General features: G+C 43.8%; 1 pseudogene; it reads left to right on the plus strand.

Annotated features, from left to right (window-relative positions):
- Positions 1 to 511: 511 nt before the first annotated feature.
- LOC101717389 (ubiquitin carboxyl-terminal hydrolase 42 pseudogene) lies at positions 512 to 5,780 on the plus strand (annotated as a pseudogene).
- The last annotated feature ends 1,396 nt before the right edge of the window (positions 5,781 to 7,176 follow it).

Below are 7,176 nucleotides of genomic sequence, written 5' to 3' on the forward strand. Positions count from 1 at the left end.
CTCTTCTAACATCAAGTTCCCCGTAGGAAAATTTGATGACTTTCCAGTACCTGTCTTTCACCAGAACCTCAATGTAATTTCTAAGCCAAAGTGCTATTCATGGTGTAGGCCTCATGGAGATGAGTTACAGATATCAGAAATGCAGAGAGACAGAATGTGATGTGAATGGTATTGGATGTAAATCCAAGAGAGGAGTTCACTGCCTAACTGACAGAGCTCTAGCTGCTTTCTCTAAGAAAGAACTGCACTTTATATCATACCCATCCACTGAAGTGCATGGGAGAGCTAGAGCTAGAAGAATGCTAGAATGAAAACTGAAGTGCAAACTTCCAGACCATACTGAAGAGCGTGCTTGTCCTTCTAACATCAAGATCTTCTTAGGGGCGCCCCTGGCGGCCCAGAGAGGGCGCTATAGGCGCGGCGCTGACCGGGAGGCAGCAGCGGCGGTGCCCGGAAGGAGGCACGTCATTGTCCCCCACCGGGCGGCTGGGCTGTGTGCGGAGGAGGCAGTGGCAGCCAAGGGGGGATGGCGCAAGCGCCGGGCCGGGTCAGAGTTGAACAATGTTCATAACTGAAAAACTTGCAGCCTTACACATCTCAGACTGTCAGAATCAGCCTAGCAGGTCCAACACATCCTCACCTGAAGACATGGAAACAGACTGTCCCAGCTGGCATGCTGAGCCTACATTGAGTGATATACCCAATCACACTCTTTAGGACCAGTACCTGGTGCTGTCTATTCAAATCCAGCTGTACCTGATAAATCAGAGCTGTCACCACAAAAGGATCAAGCCCTAGGTGATGGCATTGCTCTGCCACAGCAAATTCTCTTTCCATCAGAGAAAATTTATCTTAGGTGGCAGAAAACTCAAAGAGTTGGCACTGGGCTTCAGAATTTGGGCAATACTTGTTTTGCCAATGCAGCACTGCAGTGTTTGACATACACACCACCTCTTGCCAATTATATGTTATCACAAGAACACTCCAGGACATGTCATGTAAAAGGATTTTGTATGATGTGTACAATGCAAGCGCATATTACCCAGGCACTCGGTCATCCTGGGGATGTTCTTAAACCCATGTCTATCATCAATGAAATGGAGGATGTAGCTACGCAATTCCATTTTGGAAGCCAAGAAGATGCCCACTAATTTCTTCAGTACATTGTTGATGGTATGCAGAAAGTATGCTTGAATGGCAGCAATAAATTAGATAGACACACCCAGGCCACCACACTTGTTTGTCAGATATTTGGAGGATACCTAAAATCTAGAGTCAAATATTTAAATTGCAAGGGCATTTCAGATACTTTTGATCCTTTTCTTGATATCACCTTGGAAATAAAGGCTTCTCTGAGTGTTAACAAGGCATTGGAGCAGTTTGTGAAGCCGGAACAGCTAGATGGAGAAAACTCCTACAAATGCAGCAAGTGTAAAAAGATGGTTCCAGCTTCAAAGAGGTTTACTATACATAGATCATCTAATGTTCTTACACTCTCTCTGAAACCCTTTGTAAATACTACTGGTGGAAAAATTGCTAAGGATGTGAAATATCCTGAGTATCTTGATATTCAGCCATACATGTCTCAACAAAATGGAGAACCCATCATTTATGTTTTATATGCTGTGTTGGTCCACACTGGATTTAACTGCCATTCAGGCCATTACTTCTGTTACATAAAAGTTAGCAATGGCCTGTGGTATCAAATGAATGACTCTATCATTTCTACTAGTGATATTAGATCGGTACTCAGCCAGCAAGCATATGTGGCGTTTTATATCAGGTCCCATGATGTGAAAAATGGAGGTGAGCTTACTACTCATTCTGGCCACAGCCCTGGCCAGTCCTCTCCCCACCAGTCAGTGGGTTGTCACCAACAAGCAGGTTGCACCAAGGTTCATTGGACCACAGCTTCCCTCTCACATGATGAAGAATTCACCTCACTTGAATGGGACTGGGCCACTGAAAGACACACCAAGCAGTTCCATGTTGAGTCCTAATGGAAATCCCAGTGTCAACAGGGCTAGTTCTGTTAACGCTTCTACTTCTGTTCAAAACTGGTCAGTTAACAAGCCCTCTGTGGTTTCAGAATGCCCCAAGAAATGAAAAATCACCAGAATTCATAACAAGTTGCATGTTCCCCAAGCTCAGTCTAACCATCATAACAATTCCTTGGAGGCCCCTAACAAGCCTGTTCCTTCTACCATCACTAACAGTTCTGCGATGCAATCTACCTCAAATACATTCACAATGTCAATTTCTAGTAAAGTAGCAAAAACACTCTCCCCAAGTGAGTCCTGCTCCAAGCTAGTGATGAATGGCAAATCCAAGGTGAGCTCCAGTGTGCTGGTCCCCTACAGTGCAGAGTCATCCAAAGAGTCTGATGATGAGTTCAAGGGCATGGCCAAGGAGAATGGCATGGGCAGGATGACCCCTGGTCTCTCTGCTGACCATGAAGCTGAAGATGATGGGGCCCCGCCATGTGAGCTTCAGGAGCCTGTCACTCTAAATGGTGCTAACAGTTTAGACAGTGACCCAAAAGAAAATGGCCTCCCATTGGAGGGTGCCAGTTGCCAGGTCCAGCCCACTTTGCACTCAGAAAACCCCTCTTCTAAAGCATGCAGCCATCCTGAAAAGTTTATATCTGTTATTTTGCCCTCTCTTCTGGAAAACAAAGTCTTCAAACTTAGCAACAAAGGAAAAGGATCAACAGATGAAATAAGTCCACCTGGAGCAGAGAAAAGTTCATCAGGGGACCTTGCTGTGGAGCTTGATGCTGGCAGTGCCACTGCTGGTTCCCATGAGAAGCCTGACTCAATCACAAACCTGTGCAACAAGTTTAAGAAAACTTTACTGTCCTCTGCTGACACCGTAATCTCCCAAAAGAAGTTGTCTCAGAAAACAAATCTCAAATCTCCCAAAGAAGTTGTCTCAGAAAACAGTTCAGCCAAACCTGATGAGTCATTACCCATCGTAAACAACCTTTGTAATGCCAACAAGACCCCCACAGGGGATGATCAACTTCCTGAACTTTGTGATGCTGGGAATTTAAAACGCAAATGCAGTGAAACCCCCCAAGAGGTCAAAGGGTTGTTGACTGAGAGCCTGCAGGGTTCTGTGCCAGCAGAAACAGTGGAAAAGCTGAGCCCAGCTCCCTCTATACATTTGGAAGCTGGATGCATCCACAAGGTCATAATTTACCTCAGCAAAGACCAGTGCAGTGACACAAAGGCCCCATCCCGGACCACAGGTTCATCTGCTGATGTGCTGCCCTCTCTGCGAGTTAGCATCATGGGTGCCCATCCTGAGGGGGGCCATGAGCAAAGTCAAAGTCACAGGGAGAGGGTCAGCCAAGGTACGGTAGGGCAGAAAGTTCCAGATCACCCTCCAGTGAAAGAGAAAATCATCAGCCTTAAAAAAGTTGACCGAGGACATTACCGTAACCGTCGAGACCTCTCCTCCAGTGGTGAGCAGGTGCAGAAGAGTAGGAGTCTCAGTCCGAGGAGCAGGATGGAGGACCATTATCACAAAAAGCAGCACTCCTACAACAGAAGGCACAGGAAGCAGCAGTGCCAAACCCTGGAACGTTGCAATGGGAGTCAGCACCTGCTGTGCCATGATGAGTGGGTAAGCCCAGCTGAGCACAGCTCTCTGAGCAGGTACAGCCACCACCACTCACGGAGCAGGAGCAGGGGCAGGAGCAAGGGCAGGGCTGACCAGGACTGGAGCCACTCTCACCACTCAGACAGTAAGTGTGCTTGGCTCCAGGAGAAGTACTACACCGAGAAGATAAGGTGGGACAGATGCAGGTACTACCCCAAAAGGTACACCCCCTATGCAGTCCGGGAGCCCAGTATGAAGCAGCCACACAGGGACTCTTCCCGGGCCAGGAAGAACTGGGAGCTGTCTGAATGGGTCAGGGAACTGAGCACAATCCAAAGGCTTCGCATAGGTGCCACACCCCCTTTCCCTCTGCACCCCAAGGGCTACCCCCAGGAGAAGGTTGCCTCTGGAGCGGTTGCCAGTAGTTGTGGCCTCTCTGACTGATTTCATGAGCATGAAAGCATGAAGTCACCCAAACGGAAGATCAGTGAGATCAGTGAGAGTGGCAGTCCCATGGAAAAGAAAGCCCATAGAAGCCTGTTGAAAGAAGACCTGGAGGAGCCAAAAGCAAAAAAGTGCAAAAACTTGAAGAAAAAGAAATCTAAAGACAAACACCAAGAGCGTGACTACAGGCTGGATACAGTGTACTTCAATGCTGACCTCCGAAGATACAAAAAGAAAAAGAGGAACTCAGCGAGCTCAGAGGACTTTGAAGAAACATCAGAACTGCACTCACCAAAAGCCACAAACTATGAGACTGTCTACCATTTCCAGCAACCTGAAAGCAGCTTGCTGCTCACCGATGTCCTCTATGTGGAGTCTACTGAACCTTTCCAAGAGGAAATGAAGGATTTAAGGATGGAGAGCAGGGCTGACAGGTGCCACCTGTTCGTGCATGGTCAGGAGTCAACATCTTCCACAGAAGCCATCCCAGCTCAGCTTAAATTATAAACATAAATTTATTCAAATCTGCGTGGTGCTTCTTTACTAAATACTGAACAGATTTTACCATGAATTTTTTTAACCTTTTCTTAATTGCCCTTATTCCAAAAGGATGAACACTTTCTACAACTGCCGACCATTGTAAAATACCGTGTATATAAATCACATTGAAAATAATGCCCTGGAATAGAACATCTCAAATGCTGCTTAATTACAGACTCAGGTTGATTACTTGTATCTCATGTAATGTTCCTCCAAGTTAGATGTCTGGTACAAGGCCAACCGGGAAACCATGGAATTATTAAAAGTACAAACTGACAGTGTGTGTATTTAATTTAAAGACATTTAAAAATGTACAAGCTCTCAACTAGACTTCTGAGGGCAGTCTGTTTTCTGTATTGTCTGATACTAGAAACTAATTTGCTTCATATTTTAGTTGTATTCAAGATTTGAAAATGTATTTTATAGACAAGTTCTGTTTTTTGAACTTTGTGGAACTATTCCAATCAACCTACCAGTTATGATGAGTATTCACATTATGAATGTATAATCCAAACATTATTTGTAAAGCTTACAGTGCTTTTATTATAAAACTTTTTTATACTGTGTCTCATCAACTGTATGATTATTGGAGTCTGAGTTGTCATCTTGGCCCCTTAAAGTTTCTAGTTACAGACAAAATCATACTGTGATTTTATTTTTAATATGGATATGCTATCAAACTGTGATACTTATAATTCACTGGTCCTGCATCAGGAGATGGAGTGGGGAAAAGTGTATTTCTATCTGAATAATCTGTATGGTTTATACAGTTTGTGTTGTTCAGAGATGTCTAAAGTTTGATCTTTGTTTTTTTAAAGATTAAAAAATCACTTGCCCCACTGTAAATATACAGCATGTAAAATTTATATAGAATATAAATGGCAGCAAATAAAAAAAAAAAAAGATCTTCTTAGGAAAAATTTGAGGAATTTCCATGACCTATGTTTCAGCAGAAGCTCAATGCACTTTCTAGGCCAAAGTTCTATTCATGATACAGGACTCATAGAGATGTGGTACAGAAATCAGCAATGGAGAGAGCCAGATTATGACATGAATGGAATTGGATGTAACTCCATGAGTGAAGTGCACTGCCAAATTGAAGCAACTCTAGCTACTTTCTCTGAGAAGGAACTGCACTTTATATGATAACCTTCCTTTGACTTGCATGGGAAAGTGGGTGCTAGAACAATGCTTGAAGGAAAACTGAAGTGAAAACTACCAGACCATTCTGAAGACTGTTTTTGCATTCTGACATCAAGTTCTTCTTAGGACAATGTTGAGGATTTTCCTGCTTCTGTCTTTCAGCAGAACATCACTGTACTTTCTAGGCCAAAGTGTTATTCATGGTACAGGCATCACAGAGATGTGCTACAGTAATTAGCAATGCAGAGAGCCAGATTGTGATGTGAATGGTATTGGATGTAATTCAAAGAGTGGAGTGCACTGCCAAAATGATAGAGGTGTAACTGCTTTCTCTGAGAAAGAACTGCACTTTATATCATAAACTGCCACCGGCTTGCATGGAGACCTGGTGCTAAAACAATGCTTGCATGAAAACTGATGTGCAAACTGCCAGACTATTCTGAAGAGTTTGTTTAGCTTCTAACATCATGGTCTTCTCAAGACAATGTTGAGGAATTTCCAGGACTTGTCTTTCAGAAGAAACTCAATGCACTTTCTAGGCCAAAGTGCTACTCATGGTACAGGATTCACAGACATGTGCTACAGAAATCAGAATGCAGAGAGCCAGATTGTGATGAGAATGATATTGGATGTCCCTCCAAAAGTGGATGCACTGCCAAACTGGCAGAGCTCTAGCTTCTTTCTGAGAGAAGGAACTGCACTTTATATCATGACCTTCCATTGACTTGCATTTGAGAGCTGGTATTAGAAATATACTTGAATGAAAACAGAAGTGCACACTGTCAGAGCAGTCTGAAGAGTGTTTTGCCTCTTACAACAAGTTCTTCTTGAGACAAAGTTGAGGACTTCCAGGACCTGTCTTTCAGCCAAACCTCAATGCACTTTTTAGGACAAAGTGCTATTCTCGGTACAGGCTGCATAGAGTTGTGCTACAGAAATCAGTAATGCAGAGAGCCAGATTGTGAAATGAATGGTATTGGAAGCAACTCCAAGAGTACAGTGTACTGCCAAACTCGCAGAGCTCTATCTGCTTCCTCTGAAAACGAACTGCACTTTATATCATAACCTTAAATTGACTTGTATGGGAGAGATATCACTAGAAGAAAGCTTGAAGGAAAACTGAAATGCAATTTGCTGGAGGATTCTGAAGAGTGTGTTTGGCTTCTAACATCATGTTCTTCTTAGGTTAAACTTGAGGACTTTCCAGGACCTGTCTTTCAGCAGAACCTCAATGCATATTCTAGGCCAATGTGCTATTCACAGTACAGGCCTCATAGAGATGTGTGACAGAAATCAGCAATGCCGAGAGACAGATTGTGATGCGAATGATAGTGGATGGAACTGCAAGAGTGGAGTGCACACCCAAATTCACAGCGATCTAGCTCCTTTCTTTGAGAAGGAACTGCACTTTTTATTTTAACGTTCCTTTGACTTGCATGGGTGAGC

Source organism: Heterocephalus glaber, unplaced genomic scaffold (genome assembly GCF_053883595.1).
Source record: "Heterocephalus glaber isolate CG9 unplaced genomic scaffold, H.glaber_assembly_v1.0 deba00000331, whole genome shotgun sequence".
In the NCBI taxonomy this organism is placed as follows: domain Eukaryota; kingdom Metazoa; phylum Chordata; class Mammalia; order Rodentia; family Bathyergidae; genus Heterocephalus; species Heterocephalus glaber.